This window comes from Dermacentor silvarum, chromosome 1 (assembly GCF_013339745.2).
Source record: "Dermacentor silvarum isolate Dsil-2018 chromosome 1, BIME_Dsil_1.4, whole genome shotgun sequence".
NCBI classification, from domain to species: domain Eukaryota; kingdom Metazoa; phylum Arthropoda; class Arachnida; order Ixodida; family Ixodidae; genus Dermacentor; species Dermacentor silvarum.
The window spans coordinates 242,780,394-242,795,256 of NC_051154.1; the positions used below are offsets into that span (position 1 = coordinate 242,780,394).

The window sequence follows — 14,863 nt, forward strand, 5'->3', positions numbered from 1 at the left end:
GTTAACGGGAGTTTATTATGGTCGGTTTAGTACAGGCTAGAAGGTAGCCTAGAACAGAGAAAAATGTACGAGACTTGGAACAACATGCTCGTACTGCTGGAAGGTCAGATGCTATGGCACGGAAAGCCATGTTGTCTTGTCTTCTAGATGCTTCGTCTCCGGAGCACTTGTTCCAGGTACTGTAATCCGACTACCGTAAGTGTCCGAACCCATTATATTCCTCGTGGTGAGAAGCGCCGTTTTCCTGCATGAAGAAAAAAAGAAATGTAGACAGGCATGTGACATGTGACAAAGAGAAGCTGGCGGGCGGAAACATCTAACTTTCCTTTTACTATTCGTGCCCAACACCTTTAAACATGGCGGGCACACTACGAATTGGGAGCGAGCACGATTGTAAAATTACAACACAGGAGCCCCAATATAGCTGTATCATAAGTTAAGCATGTAAGCTATGTAATGCGTGAATAAATGTCACTCGTGTATTTGGTTACGTCATTTATGTAGTGCCCATACACCCTTTGCAGCAAAGCACGCACAAGACGTTTCACGTACGCCGATGCGGCTAAGTGCCCAATACAGCCTATATACACGTTGTCTCTCTCTCTTTTTTTTATTTTATTTTTTTTATTCAGCGATAGCTGCCACTCGGCGTCTGTGTGCACATATGGAGTGCGCTAGCAGCAAGTCGATAGTTGTTAGAAACGGGCACAAAAGTGGGTAATATTTCTATTGAGGGCTCGATGTTTTTAAATCAGTAACAAGTGCAAGTAATCAGTATCAAGTAATCAGTTTAAGTCCGGCCTTCTATTGTTGTGCGATACCAGCGCTAGGAGACGGAACACGAGACGAAGGTGACACAAAACGGCGCTGATGTTAAGCTACTTCGTCTTAACAATCAGCTTTGAAAACCTCGCCTTTGATTATTGGGAATTCTCCCCAATAGGCGGCCTATGTCACATCTCCGGCACGATCTCCTTCAGCTAATTAATATTTACTCCGACATAACTTCATCGATTCTTCTCCTTTAATAAAGTGTAAGAGATAGAGCTTAGCTGCGGTTGGCTACCCTGTACAGGGGCAAGAACAAAAATGTAGTAAAAAAAAGTTGCAAAAAAAGCAACTCTCTGAGAGGCTATCGATGAGAGGATATCCATATCGCCGTGGTTGCTCAGTGGCTATGGTGTTGGGCTGTTGAGCACGAGGTCGCGGGATCGAATCCCGGCCACGGCGGCCGCATTTCGATGGGGGCAAAATGCGAAAACACCCCTGCGCTTAGATTTAGGTGCACGTTAAAGAACCCCAGGCGGTCCAAATTATTGCGGAGTCCCCCACTACCGAGTGCCTCATAATCAGATCGTGGTTTTGGCACGTAAAACCGCATAGTTTTTTTTTTCTTAATGATAGCGCCATCACACTGTCTGTCGAGGTCTCACAGGGCCATACATTGGCACAGCTCACATCACAGACGTACAGCGTCACACAGTGCACAGTGTCACATTTTATGAAGGAAAAGTGGCCAAACGCCACTATCCATGAAATGTTAATATGCCGGTCACCGTTCCCAATTTAGGTTGCTGTGTGATTGTCGGTTTCCTAGTGAGGCGTATGCTTAAAAGTCGTAGGATCATGTACTATACATACAATCATTGTGAAGCATATGGCTCGTGGTTTTCGCGCTTGCTATAGCTAGACGCGGAGGGGCGGGCAGACACCAATGTTACCGCTGCAGACCCAAACGCTCCGTAAGTGGCGTGTGCCCGAGCTCTGGGATTAAGCTGGGGCCACTCGTGCTCACAGGCCGGACATCGGAAGCAAGCACAGGGGGCGAAAGTGCACAACCGTATTCGGTAGCTGCACCCGGGTGCGCAATTTTTACAGTGCGAAAGCTTGATAAAAGCGCTGATTCCAAAAGCCCACTTTTCTGCCACTTTGTTATTGTCTGACCATATCGGATGCATTCGAGGCCCTAAAAGTGATGAAGCTGTCGACCACGATCGCGTGCAAAAGACATACCTAGAAGCTGCGGTATATACCCGCTGTACTACGTAGCTTCAGCCAAACTTTTAAAATATGCAAATACCCCGTAGCTGGACAGAACCAAGGTAATGTTGTTTGCCGTCGCTTGGAGCTACTCGAATTATTCCGCCTAATTACGTAATTAGTTTTAATAGTCAACTTCTCGAATATTAGAAGCAGACGAAAAGTGTGAATGAGAAAATTGTAGAGCAACATGAAAAACTACCGATACAGCTTTCTGTTGCTCAATACGTCCTACATAAAGGTGTTTATCCTCGCGTGAAAGAAGTTCGCGAATACGCGCAAGGTGCCTCGAGCGGCCAGTCGTGCGGCAATTTGGCAATTTTGCGTCTATTCGCGGGCTTCTTTCACGCTAAGATAAACACTTTTATGTAGGACGTATTGAGCAACACAAAGCGCTGTATGGGTAGTTTTTCATGTTGCTCTAGAATTTCCTCAATGAAACTTTTCGTCTACTTATAATATTTCAGAAATTTATTAAGTCTAATTGTGTAATTAAGCGGAATGAAAAAATAGGTATCTCCGAGTGACGGCCAATAACATTACCTTGGTTTTGTCCAGCTACGTGGGACAACCGGTATAACGTTGACTTTCTTGATTTAGAATTCCAGTATGAAAAAATATAATGCAACATGAATTGCAGACTGCATGTGGCAAATGTAAGGTGTAAATACATGTACATGTAAATACAGTACATTCAGTGTAGTACGTCTGCTCCAGGACATGTAGATGGCCTTAATTCAGGAATGTTTCGAAGAATCGATACCGGCGTTTTCATTAAACTTATTTTTAAAAAATGCAATTTGAGTGACGTACCCACCCTTGAGCTCATCCTGCCCATTTCTCCTTCCAATGAGTAAGAAACAAATTTGAATGACTTTTTTCTGTCTCATAAATAGCGTACCTAATTTAAGCCTCTGAAGCAATAATAAGTAAATAAATCACTATCAAAGGACCACCAATGAAGAATAAGCAGGTTCTGGTCTATCTGCCAGCAGCATGAAATTCCTGGGAAATGTTCGAAATACAAGAACATTTGCTGGGTGCATTTTTTTTTTTTTTTTTTTGCTAGTCGGGGAAGGTGGGTGTTGCAGGTAGATGCAACAAATAAGTAAAAATAGCGCTACACAAATAACGGCGACGTTACGTTTACCATGCGAATGTCCGGATGGGATAACCTATAAAATAGGACTAATTTGCGCGCCTACCAGAGCTGCGTACGTTAATCAAATTTCTCATTTTGATCTAGATTGGAGCAGTTCTGAGCCTGTCTTCGACCTTGTAGAACCAAAAAAAAATTAATTGCAGGAGTCCTGATTAGCTCTACGTGAATAATTATTTCTCCTTCGCAGACTCGCTGAAATAGTGGGAAAAGATCGCCTACGTCATGACGTCAACCTCGCCCCACCCGCCTTTCGCCATTGATTTAGCATCACCACTGACACGGCTCCGTGAGCCATTGACTTGCGGCTCACTTGCGTTATCTCTCTTTTCTTTTTTTTTTCTTTTTTTTTTTTTCCCCTGTGGACGCGTGGAGTCTTGGCGCAGGTGCAGGGCTATGTCTGCCCTACTATTCCGTCGTGCGGCGCTTGGTACTTAAGCTTTGGGCTGCTTTCGCATGGAAGCCTTACGTTCAAAATTGCACCGTTATAGGATAGATTAAGTCAAGGACTGGCTTCCGGCTGCTCGAATGTATCAGCCATCTAAAGTGCAGTAATTTAGGAAGTTAACTGACACACAACTGTGTTAATTATGTACACATCCGTGCAAACTACTAGATTCTACAAATCTGGTCATTCGAACTGTACATAAAATAGTATAAAGATCATCGTGACTTATGCCGATGTCACAAGGCCACTTCCGATCGCGATCGAGCCCGATCTGGATCGAAATTCTCGAGCGCGAATGGCTCCCTCTAGTAGTATGCGCAAAGCAGCCAATCAGGGTCGAGAATTTCTATCCGAATCGCGATCGAACGTGTGCCATGTGACCACCCGCATTATATTCCTCCAATTTTTGAAATGTGGTACATACGATAACTTAAAACAACGTATACTACGACTATTGTTAGTGCCACTTTTGCTGTGCGTAGTAGATAGCGACTATTGCCAAAATAGCTACTGCAAAAGCCCACCGAAGAGCATGAAAGATTGACTGCACGTGAGAACCAGACTGCCCTCCTATAGACGTAGATACAGCCTGGAGATGATGTTTATTTGTCAAGTTAAATTAAAGCGCCTTGGATGACATGAGACAAGTATGACAAAGAAGTTATTCGTTTTCGCATGATTACTTTCCGCGCCAGGGCCCAAATTGGCAAGAACTTCTTACGCTTGAATTGTTCGTAAGAAATAATTTCAGAAAATCCAGATGCAAGACATATTATCTAAGGCGGCCGGCCAATGGCAAAGATCACTTACGAAATAAAAGCTTTCTGAATCTCGCCCCAGAAATTCAGCTCTCATATTGTTTCGTGGGAAGACGCAGAGGAAAAGCTATATACAAGTATATTTACAAATATGCAGCTTTTCGCCAAAAGGCAATGGCCAGCGCTATAGCTTCAAATCGTTGACGTCTTCAAACCACTGGCCTCTTCGTCATCATGTGTACTGGTCTGTAGCACGTGCTACCCCCGGCGGCATAAGCGCCTTCCCGGAGCAACTAAAGGCCGGGCTCGGAAGCATGCAGGGTAGTAGTCCTTGAGTCTATTGACGTGCACGACATCACTGGATGCCAGAGTAGAGGGAGAGGTCGAACTGACGAGTCGTAGGTCACCGGCGTCACCTGGCGCAGCCCGCGGTGGGGCCCCGTGTATCGGGAAAAGGATCACGAGCGCAACAGGCGAAAACTGAGCGTCACAGTGGCGGGCGTTGCATAGACGCTGCTCAGAGGTTTGCGAGGCCGTCAGTCGAGCACGGACAACCTGGCGCGCAAGGTCGGTGAGGACGATGGCGTCGCGCGCATACTCGATTGTTCAGGTGGCAGTATAGCTGTAAGCGCAGTGTCAAAGGGCAAGGTCGGTTCGCGGCAGTACGATAGATAAAATGGACAAAATCCGGCAGTGTCGTGACGAGGGCAGGGTTCATTCGCTGCGTTAGACCGCTCCATCAGTTTGAGGATGGTATGATGTGGTCAGCTTGTGTTGCGTGGAGCAGGACCGCTGAATGTCGGCGATAACTTTGGACAAAAAGTTACAACCATAGTCAGTAAGCAGCTGTCGCGGGACGCAAGACAATGCAAGAGAAAGACTGCGACGTCAGTGGGACAACTTGTTGGGAGTGCCCGTGTGATTCCATATTCAATATTCAATGGCGTAATCCCTTGCAACGGCTACGTACCCATTTATTCCCAGAGGATGACGCGGGAAAGGGGCCGAGATCTAATCTAACAAGGAAATACGGTTCCATGGGGATGGTGATTGGCTCGATATTACCGGTAGGTAGCAGCACCTGAGGCGTTTTCCGACGCTGGAACGAATCGCAGGCAGCAACGTAGTGTCAGTCGGAGCAAGCGACACCAGTAGAAGCGGCGGCAGACGCGGTCGTTCATGCGAGACACCCCAAGGTGTCCTGCAGTGGGCGCGTCATGGAACGCAAAGAGAACAGTCCGTCGTAGGTGTCTGGACACAACAAGATCAGATCCGTCAGGATGGAAGTTCTTGCGGTATATAATGCCGTCCTGGAGGACTTGTCGGTGTTCAAAGGCGTCAATAGGTGAAGAGTGCAGATGCTTGATGAGTACTGGCAGCGACAGGTCACGGTACTACTCGTCTGCGGTGTCAGTGAAGGCAGACACAGAGAAAATGCAGTTGACGGTGCTATGGTTGCTGTTGTCAGGCTCGTCGATCGGGTAGCGAGACAGGCAATCAGCTTCCCTGTGGAGACGGCCTGACTTGTAAATGGCAAAATACGAATATTCTTGTCGACCAAGCGACCAAGTCGTCCTGAAGGTTCTTTCAGAGAGGACAAACAGCAGAGCGCGTGATGATCCTTGACGACTGGAAAGGGTCGGCCATATAAGTATGGGCTGACTTCGCAACCGCTTAACTAGGGAAAGACGCTAACACTCAGTGATGGAGTAGTTGCGCTCGGAAGTTCGAGGAGCCTGCTGGCGTAAGCGATAACACGGTCGTTACCGCGCTGACGTTATGCCAGTACTGTGCCTATTCCATGGTCGTTGGCATCGGTACGGACTTTGGTATGCGCAGAACGATCAAAATGGACCAGCACAGGTGACGGTGTGAGAATGTCTATTAGGTAAGAGAACAGGGCACAAGCCTCGTTAGTGCCCCACTTAAAAGGGGCGTCTTTCTTCAAAAGCTCGGTTAGCCATCGGCTATGGCCGCGAAATTTTTCACGAAGCGGCGAAAGTACTAGCAAAGGCCGATCAAGCTGCGTACATCCTTCGCACACTTCGGAACAGGGAACTTCGTAACAGCATGGATCTTGCCTGGGTCCGGTTGCACTCTGTTCGCATCAACGAGATGTCCAAGCACGGTTATCTGGCGACAGCTAAAGTGGCACTTTGATGCGTTGAGTTGCAGACCGGCTCGACGAAAAACGTCCAAGACTGCTGATAGGCGCTCGAGGTGCGTTGTGAAAGTTGTGAAGAATACTATAACGTCGTCCAAGTAGCACAGGCATGTGGACCATTTGAAACCCTGAAGAAGGGAGTCCATCATGCGTTCAAATGTAGCCGGAGCATAGCAAAGACCGAATGGCATCACTTTGAATTGATAAACACCGTCCGGTGTTAATTACAAAGGCGGTCTTCTCGCGGTCTATCTTGTCCACGGCAATCTGCCATGTAGCTAGAGCGTAGGTCAATAGATGAGAAATAAGGTCGTCATCAATGGGATACACGTCCTCTTTTGTAACTCTTTTAAGGCGCCGATAATCCACGAAAAATCGCCATGAGCCATATTTGTCACGAAGACAACAGGTGAGGCACATGGACTACACGATGGTTAAATAATCTTGGTTAAATAATCTTCTTGGCAAGCATTTTGCGAACTTCTACGTGAATAGCCTGACGCTCAGCCGGCGACACTCGATACGGGCGGCGATGAATAAGAGGCGCATCGCCGGTATTTGTGCGATGTGTAACAGCTGTAGTTGGGGCTAAGAATGGTCGTAAAATCAAAAGTATCGCGGCATGAAAAGAGAACGCAGTAGAGCTCATGAGCGTGCTTTGATGGCATGCAAGTGGGGCGCAATCGTAAGTCGGCGGTGGTACAAGTTGCAGATTGCGATGGTCGTGCAGGGTCGGTTGAACTGTCGTACACTGCGATAGACGCCACTGAGTAATCCTCGACGGAGCTAAGCTGGGCCAGAGACATCCCGCGTGACAGCACTTGTGCTGTCAAGACGAAATTGACCACTGGCAGGCAGATGCAGTTTGCCGTAATAAATAAAACGGCATAAGGTACTGTGATACCCTGTGTAATGAGAACGTCGGCCATGGGAATCGTTATGTAGTGACCGTCGGGCGCTGGTGGGGATGACAAGAAGTCAACATACGCCAGAGCCGAAAGTCGCAAGCTAACGAAGTCTGCGGAACTCAGGCAACTGGGGACGTTTACGGAGTTCAGCTGCATCCAGAACAGGCAAATCAAGGCGCGGAGTTGACTGAACAATATATGCGAGCAAAATGCGCCGACAGGAAGTGCAGGCTGAGAATGGCGTCGTGGGGACAGTGGGCGGTGACGGTGAAGTGAACGACAGTGGAGCAATCGGCGCGTAACGTTCTCGGTCTTTATTTGACGCAAAATGAAAGAAAGCACTCAACAATAATAACTGTGCGGGTCTAACACGATGAAACAAACGGATAAGAATAAAGGAATGATTTAGGTTACTCGGACAGCGCACATACCAATTACAGGTGCTGTTCCGCCGTCATCGACAGCGACAACATGCGTTGTGGCTGGTGTCCATATTTTTTTTTCCAGGCGTTTACGAGGGTCAGCGTTCATGGCAGATAAATGCGCCCTATAGTGTCTATACGGGCAGACACAGGAACGCCGTCGACTTGTACTTCAAGAAGGTTCATGTTAGTGGGCGGCGTCAGTAGACTATTTGGCGGCGTAAGGAGCAATGCAGCGTCACCTCTAAGCGCTACATCGTCGTTTTCCAGCTGGGAGCGTCCGTAGGGAGTCGGGGAATATGAGCGACGGGACTCAGGCGAGCGAGATAGGGACGGTTCGTTGAAGGAGATTCAGTGGCGGCATTATCGGACCGTGTGGTACAGGGACGAGAAGGGTCGTTTGGGCGAGATTAGCCAGTATATGTGGTCTGGGCCGGGTAACTGCAGGGACTGCGACAGTGGCGTGTAATAAGACGTGAGACGGGGCGGAGACGAAGAATCCGGATGGGCGTCAGGGCGATGGGCTGAGCAGATGATGATTCATGTCGACGTACTCCTTGCGGAGAACTGCCTGAAACAGGGAAACCGTGACTGCAGGTGTGTTGGTGGGGCTGGTTTCGAAGGCAGCTGGATGTGCGGCCTCAGTCTCTCGCTGGACGATCCGGGTAACATCGCCAGCGTTGTTGGAACGGGGAACGTCGGCACAGGAAGACATCGCCACCACGGTGTTAGGTGGACGGGAAACTGTTGGGCGATACGTCGACTTTTTGCGAGTTGCAGGCGGCGGAATTTCTTGATAACTGATACGTCGGCTTTTTGCGAGTTCGAGGCGGCGGTATTTCTTGATAGCTGCCTCAACCGTCGGCACGTTTTTAAAGAAGCAAGTTGAAAGCGTCAACAGGGTGATACCTTTGATAATGTGGGAAACCTTGTCTGGTTCAGTCATGTGTGCGTCAGCTCTGCGGCACAGAGCCAAGACATCTTGAATGTAGTCTGTTTCACACTTAGGGGAAATCTCGGAGCGCATTGCATCGCGATGCGGCGAGCGCTGGAGTCGGGTGCCGGAAGCAGCTCGCGCAAGCGCAGACGATCGAGGCGCGTTATCTTGAACCGCGTCGACGCCGTCGACTGCTACGGCGGCGCGCGCTGGCCGCATGGTCGGGAAGCGTGCTACTGTCAAGGAGGATACATAGAATTTGCTACTGTCAAAAGCAGTGCACGGATTTCATCGTTGTTGCGGGAACTGAGCCGATATTCTTAACTAAACCTTGTGCGATGCCAACCTCTGAGCCTTCATTGGCGATAATTAGGTTCTACAAACTTTCTTGACAGCATCCTTCGCCTGTTGTATCGAAAGGCCGGCGTAAGCGCGTGCACGTGTATTTCTTCACTGTGTGTGCTGGCGTAATACGCAGCGACAAGAGACACCAAAATGTGCGCGTAACGTTCTCGGTCTTTATTTGACGCAAAAGGAAACAAAGCACTCAACAATAATAACTGTGCGGGTCTAACACGATGAAACAAACGGATAAGAATAAAGGAATGCTTTAGGTTAAGACAATGAGCTGGAAGTGATTCTTCTCGACAACAGTTGATTAAACCAGACAGGTGTTCATCGTGTTTGACCCGCATAGTTAATAGAGTGTTTTATCTGAGCGCTTGCTGTCCGCTCCGCTCAGACCGGCATATGCTAGCAAATGCCACACAAGCGCTTATACCCGTGCCACACGGGCACAGTAAAGTGCACTTTGAGCGAGTGCACTTCAGCGCGCTGAGTGTCACTTTGGCGGTGCGCTGCTACACGAGAAAGAAAAGTGTTCTTTCAAATTGATGGCCATGGCGACCGGGAGTCAGACGGGAAAGCATATATTTATTAATATAAAAAGGTGTGCACGAAAACAGTTTATCATTGTTAAAAACAACATTTACAATCCACCTTAACAAGCGCCGGCAACGACGGCAACATGACCAGCAACAGTCAAAACGACTTGATCCGCCAAACAACTGCGCAGTCATTACCCGGCTTGGTCGTGAACAGCCCGAGAGCGAGAGTATAGTTTTTAGCTGTTCTTGTTTTTTGCGGTTTGGCACATTTTATTATCTTCTAACGTTAGCAATTTAAAACAGTGTTATTAAAAAATACTCCCGACCCTTCTTTCAATATAACTTTATGTATCTTCTAAGCATTGCTAACGAGGCTCACACTTCGCCGCCGCGAAGTGAGTTTGCCGAACACACTCGGCGGCGAGTGCACTCTGCAGTGAGTGTCACTAAGCGTTCCCGTGTAGCAGCCTGCGAATGACACTAGCCGCGAAGTGCACTCGCTCAAAGTGCACTTTACTTTGCCCGTGTGGCACGGGTATTAGCGGGAACGCTAGTGCTCTTGCCCACAACGCTCATACCGTCAGCGGCACGAAGAAGATCGCATCCCTCGCTCCGCTACAAAGCCGACTGAGCGGAGCGTGACAGCGTGTGTACTTGGCCTCTTCGTCGTTTTGCAGCCGAGTTGATAGCACGTCGCTTAGGTCTCGGCGCGACGCGCTTATCAAATGCGAAATCTACGCAGTTCCCTGCAGTATCTCAGAGCGTGAAATCTGAGCGGAACGTAAGCGGCGCTCTGCTAAACTGTCTATTATTGCTGAGTGCTTTGTTTTCCTTTCGTGTCAAATAAAGACCGAGAACGTTGCTCGCACATTTTGGTGTCTCTTGTCGCTGCGTATTACGGCAGCACACAGTGAAGAAATACACGTGCACACAATCAGTACCCCGGCCTTTCGAAAGAACAAACGAAGTATGCTGTCAAAAGAAGTTTGTAGAACCCCATTATCGCCAATGAAGGCTCAGAGGTTGGCATCGCACAACGTGTAGTTAAGAATATCGGCTCAGTTCCCGCAGAAACGATGAAATCCGTGCAGTTCACTTGACAATAGCACGCTTCCCGACCATGCGACCAGCGCAGTTGAAGATAACGCGCCTCGAGTGTCCGCGCCTGCGCGAGCTGCTTCCGGCACACGACTTCAGTGCTCGCCGCGTCGCGATGCAATGCGCTCCGAGATAAGACTGTACGTGACGTAGGGCACTGTTGACGTCTGCACGCGGCTGGATAACGCCTTCCTCGCAGCAAATTGGTGACCGTAAAGGTTGTCCAATAAGTCTCGCAGCTTTTGTTTAAGCGTATCCCAAATAGTGAGCCCATCTTCGTGTGTCGGAAACCATACTCGGGGTATGCCACCGAGGTAAAATACGTTGGCGAGCATGACAGTAGGGTCCCACCGGTCATTGGTGCTGATGCGTTCGCACAGGCCGATTCAGTCATCGACGTCTTCCCCATCTTTTCCCGAGAATATGCCAGGTTCACGGGTAGCAGAGAATGGCGATGTAGGTCGTCGGGGTGCCAGCAGCTATTGGAGCCGGATGGCTCGAGCTGTCGTCTCAGGGAGCCATGAGGGAAGGCTCGACATACCGTCCACTGCGAAGCTCCGTGACGAGTACAGGGAACGCGTCCACCTCCACCAAATATGTTACGTGGCAAGACGCAGACGAGAAGCTGCATACAAGTATATTTGCAAATAGATATACGCTGCTCTTGGCCAAAAGGCAGCTGCCCGCGCAAGCTTCAAATTATCTTCTTCACCTCACTGCGCCTCCTCGACGGCATAAGTGCTACGCCTAAGGGCAAGCTTTCGAAAAAAAAAAAAAGTTCTGGTCCTTATCAATATTGAAATTCGAGCAGTGCCGTTATAACCCAAGGATTCCTTTGGCTCCCAGTGATAAAGCGAGCAGAGGTCGCTCGTATCCCCGACGAAGCTCGAAAAGGAATATCGCTGGAATAGAATCGTTAGATTATCCCAGCCCAGAAATGTTCACCATTTCGCGCTCGATAACATAAAGCACCCACTACCAGCACTATTATGCAGTCAAACTGATATAACCGGTGTGGTGACAGTTGTTAAACACGCCAGTTTGCTGTGCCGTGCTACAAAGCACTTACGTTATTAGGCCGTCAAACTGATATAACCGGAGTGGTGACAGTGGTACGACACGCCGGCTTGCTGTGCCGTGTGCTCCTCCCAAGTCAGTTGATCAAGGTACTCCATACTGCAGAAGTAAGGTGGCCAGAAGCGAGCGCTTCTAGTTGACATCAAGTCACTGGTGGATTAATGAGTATTTCATCAGCAATTTCGCCGATGAACCCTCGGACCAAGTCATAGGTTCTGAAAAAAAAAATAAGAAAAAAAGAATAAACACGTGGTCGAAATGCGAGCCTTCAGCGAAGAAATCCACAGGAAAGTATGCAAGCGTCACTCGCACTAAATGAACGAACTTGAAACTGAAAGTTTACGCTGGGGTAGTTATGTCACCATTTGCTATCGTTACAAGCTAGCAAGCATACTTATGCATATTTGTGCTGAATGAGCCCATTCGCTCTTTGTACCTGCTACAATTAGCACGGCATTCAACCTGAGATCAATTAAAGCTGGCCGAACCAGCGTAGCATCAGCTCGGTGCCAACGTTTGGGGGACTGGCTTCATAAAGACAAGTATTTTTTTTTTTAGAATATGTGGCAAACATGATATTGTAGTTTACTGTGAAAAAAAAATAATCATTGCAATACGTTTTTAAGGTATCAGGTAATTGTTGCGGTTTCGATCATGTCAAACAGGACACTATCAGAAGACCACTGCTGCCGCCATGGGGTCAGATATTGAAAACATTTTGTTTATTACCGGTCTCATATAGTTGCACGCTCCGCTTTATTCATTTCATGGTGCTCACTGTTGCCTGCTTTTACTAGTTTGCGACTGCGTGTGTCTGTGCCCGTAGGCTAGCGGCCTGGCAGAACGCCGCACCAACTTTCTGAGCAGTTTAGCTCAGAAGACCAAGAATGCTAATTATATCATATCACTTTGTCCACTACTGTGCGTGTGTATATGTATATAATGTACAACCATATAACACATACTATATATAAAATAACAACCTAGCTCTCGTGGCACGCTCACATCCACTACATTTCTGAAAGCGCCAACCGCATGCTTGGCTATACCTGCGCCGGAACTTCTACTCTGCACAGACTTCCCGTAAGCTAACCCTTTACAAAACACTAGCTATATCAAAGTCAGAATATGCCTCTGCCATTTGAGTTAGCTTACCGTCGTTAACGCACTTGAGCATATTCAAAATCGACTCACTCGTTTCATTCTTTCCAATTACTCGCGTCATGCCGCTGTCACGTCGATGAGAACCAGTTTAAACCTGCCGAATCTTTCAGAGCGTCGTAGGTGTTCCCGCCTCTGACTCTTTCATAACATTTGTCATTACAACCCTGTTTGGGAGGGACGATTTTTTGCTCCCCCTACGTACATTTCATCTCAGTCAGACCACAGCTTTAAGGTAGGAATGCCTGCTTGTCGCACGAACTTGTTTAGCGAATATTTCACCCCTAGGGCAAGCGTCGACTGCAGCCACCTTCCTGCTTACATCGTTCTCCCCCCGGATTGTAACAAGTTCAAATCTGCTGTTTACCTTGCTTTTTGTTAAATTGATTGCATGTGTATTTGTTTTTTACCGCCCCTCTTTGTAACACCTTCGGGCCTTGAGAGTACTTAAATAAACTTGAAATAAATGAATAAACATATACACGTGTAAATAACTTTGGCAACCATGATTATATTGAGTTGGAGAAAGTGACATTGCAAAACATAACATGGTTTAGTGAACATTGTCGAGGACCAGCCTTTGTCAAGGCCACTTCCCGACGCAGAACTGTCGAACAAACCTTGTTAACGCACACACGCACTCACACATGCACCCCCCCTCGCCCCGCCCCCCCCCGGCATATATATATATATATATATATATATATATATATATATGTATATGTGTGTGTGTGTGTGTGTGTGTGTGTGTGTGTGTGTGTGTGTGTGTGTGTGTGTGTGTGTGCGCGCGCGCGCGCGCGGAGGGGAGGGGGGGTGCCAACGGTTCGAGCCTCGGCGCTCGACCAACTGCGATTTCTCATAACTTGAAGCCTTGCAGTTACAACACCACGGTTCTTTTTACACTTTTGTTGACGAATAAAAATTTTCACAGCGCGACTACCAGCTGAACTTAGTCATAAGGTACGAAGAAAGCCGAAGGGAGCGGGATCAAACCCTGGCCGCGGCGGCCGCACTTTAATGGGGGCGAAATGCAAAAACGCCCCAGTACCGTGCATTGGGTGCACGGTAAGAAACCCCGTGTGGTCAAGATTAATCCGGAGCCCCCCCACTATGGTGAGACTCATAATCATGTCGTGGTTTTGGCACGTAAAACCCCAGACCAGAATTTAAGTAAAATTTATTAAAAGCTCATCAAAATTTAATGTTTCTTTTTCTTTTTATCTTTAACTATGCGTCATGCAGGGCATTGCCAAAAAGCCCTTTCGTTCGTTACGAGGGCAAGACTTATTTTCTCACTGCTCAGAGGCCTTACGCCTAAAATAGCATTCATGTATTGCTAGCCATTCGTCCATTTTTGATTAGCTGGTAAAAATAGAGAAAACGATCAACTTCTGGGAATTTTTTTTTCGGGAAAAAATGCGCCATGAACAGTTTAAATTGCATACCGTGCGCGAAAAATATTTTCTGACGTATATAGCATATATGCGATACGCACGCATATGACGATGAATTACAAATAATAACAATAATAATATTATTATTATTATTATTATTATTATTATTATTATTATTATTATTATTATTATTATTATTATTATTATTATTATAAAAAGGAAACCTATGGTTACGACGTACGTTCAGCTGCTAATAAAGCATTGAGCTGGTCCTTCCAAAAGTATGCCTAATAGTGCGTGTGGTAGCACAATGCACGGCTTTTTGTGAAAGCTTTATTAAAAATATTATTCAGACAGGTAAAAAAAAAGTGCTATCCCAGAGGTCTGGAAATTTGCATCGTGTCTCGCCT

At 47.4% G+C, this 14,863-nt stretch overlaps 1 long non-coding RNA gene across 1 annotated transcript in view; it reads right to left on the bottom strand.

Moving 5' to 3' along the window:
• The window catches only part of LOC119452042 (uncharacterized), a 31,126-nt gene continuing 16,263 nt past the window's right edge, over positions 1 to 14,863 (bottom strand). The window contains exons 3-4 of the long non-coding RNA XR_005191826.2: positions 11,891 to 12,113; positions 1 to 244 (exon numbers count right to left, since the gene is read on the bottom strand). This is a non-coding gene — a long non-coding RNA (uncharacterized LOC119452042). The remainder of the gene's footprint in view (positions 245 to 11,890; positions 12,114 to 14,863) is intronic.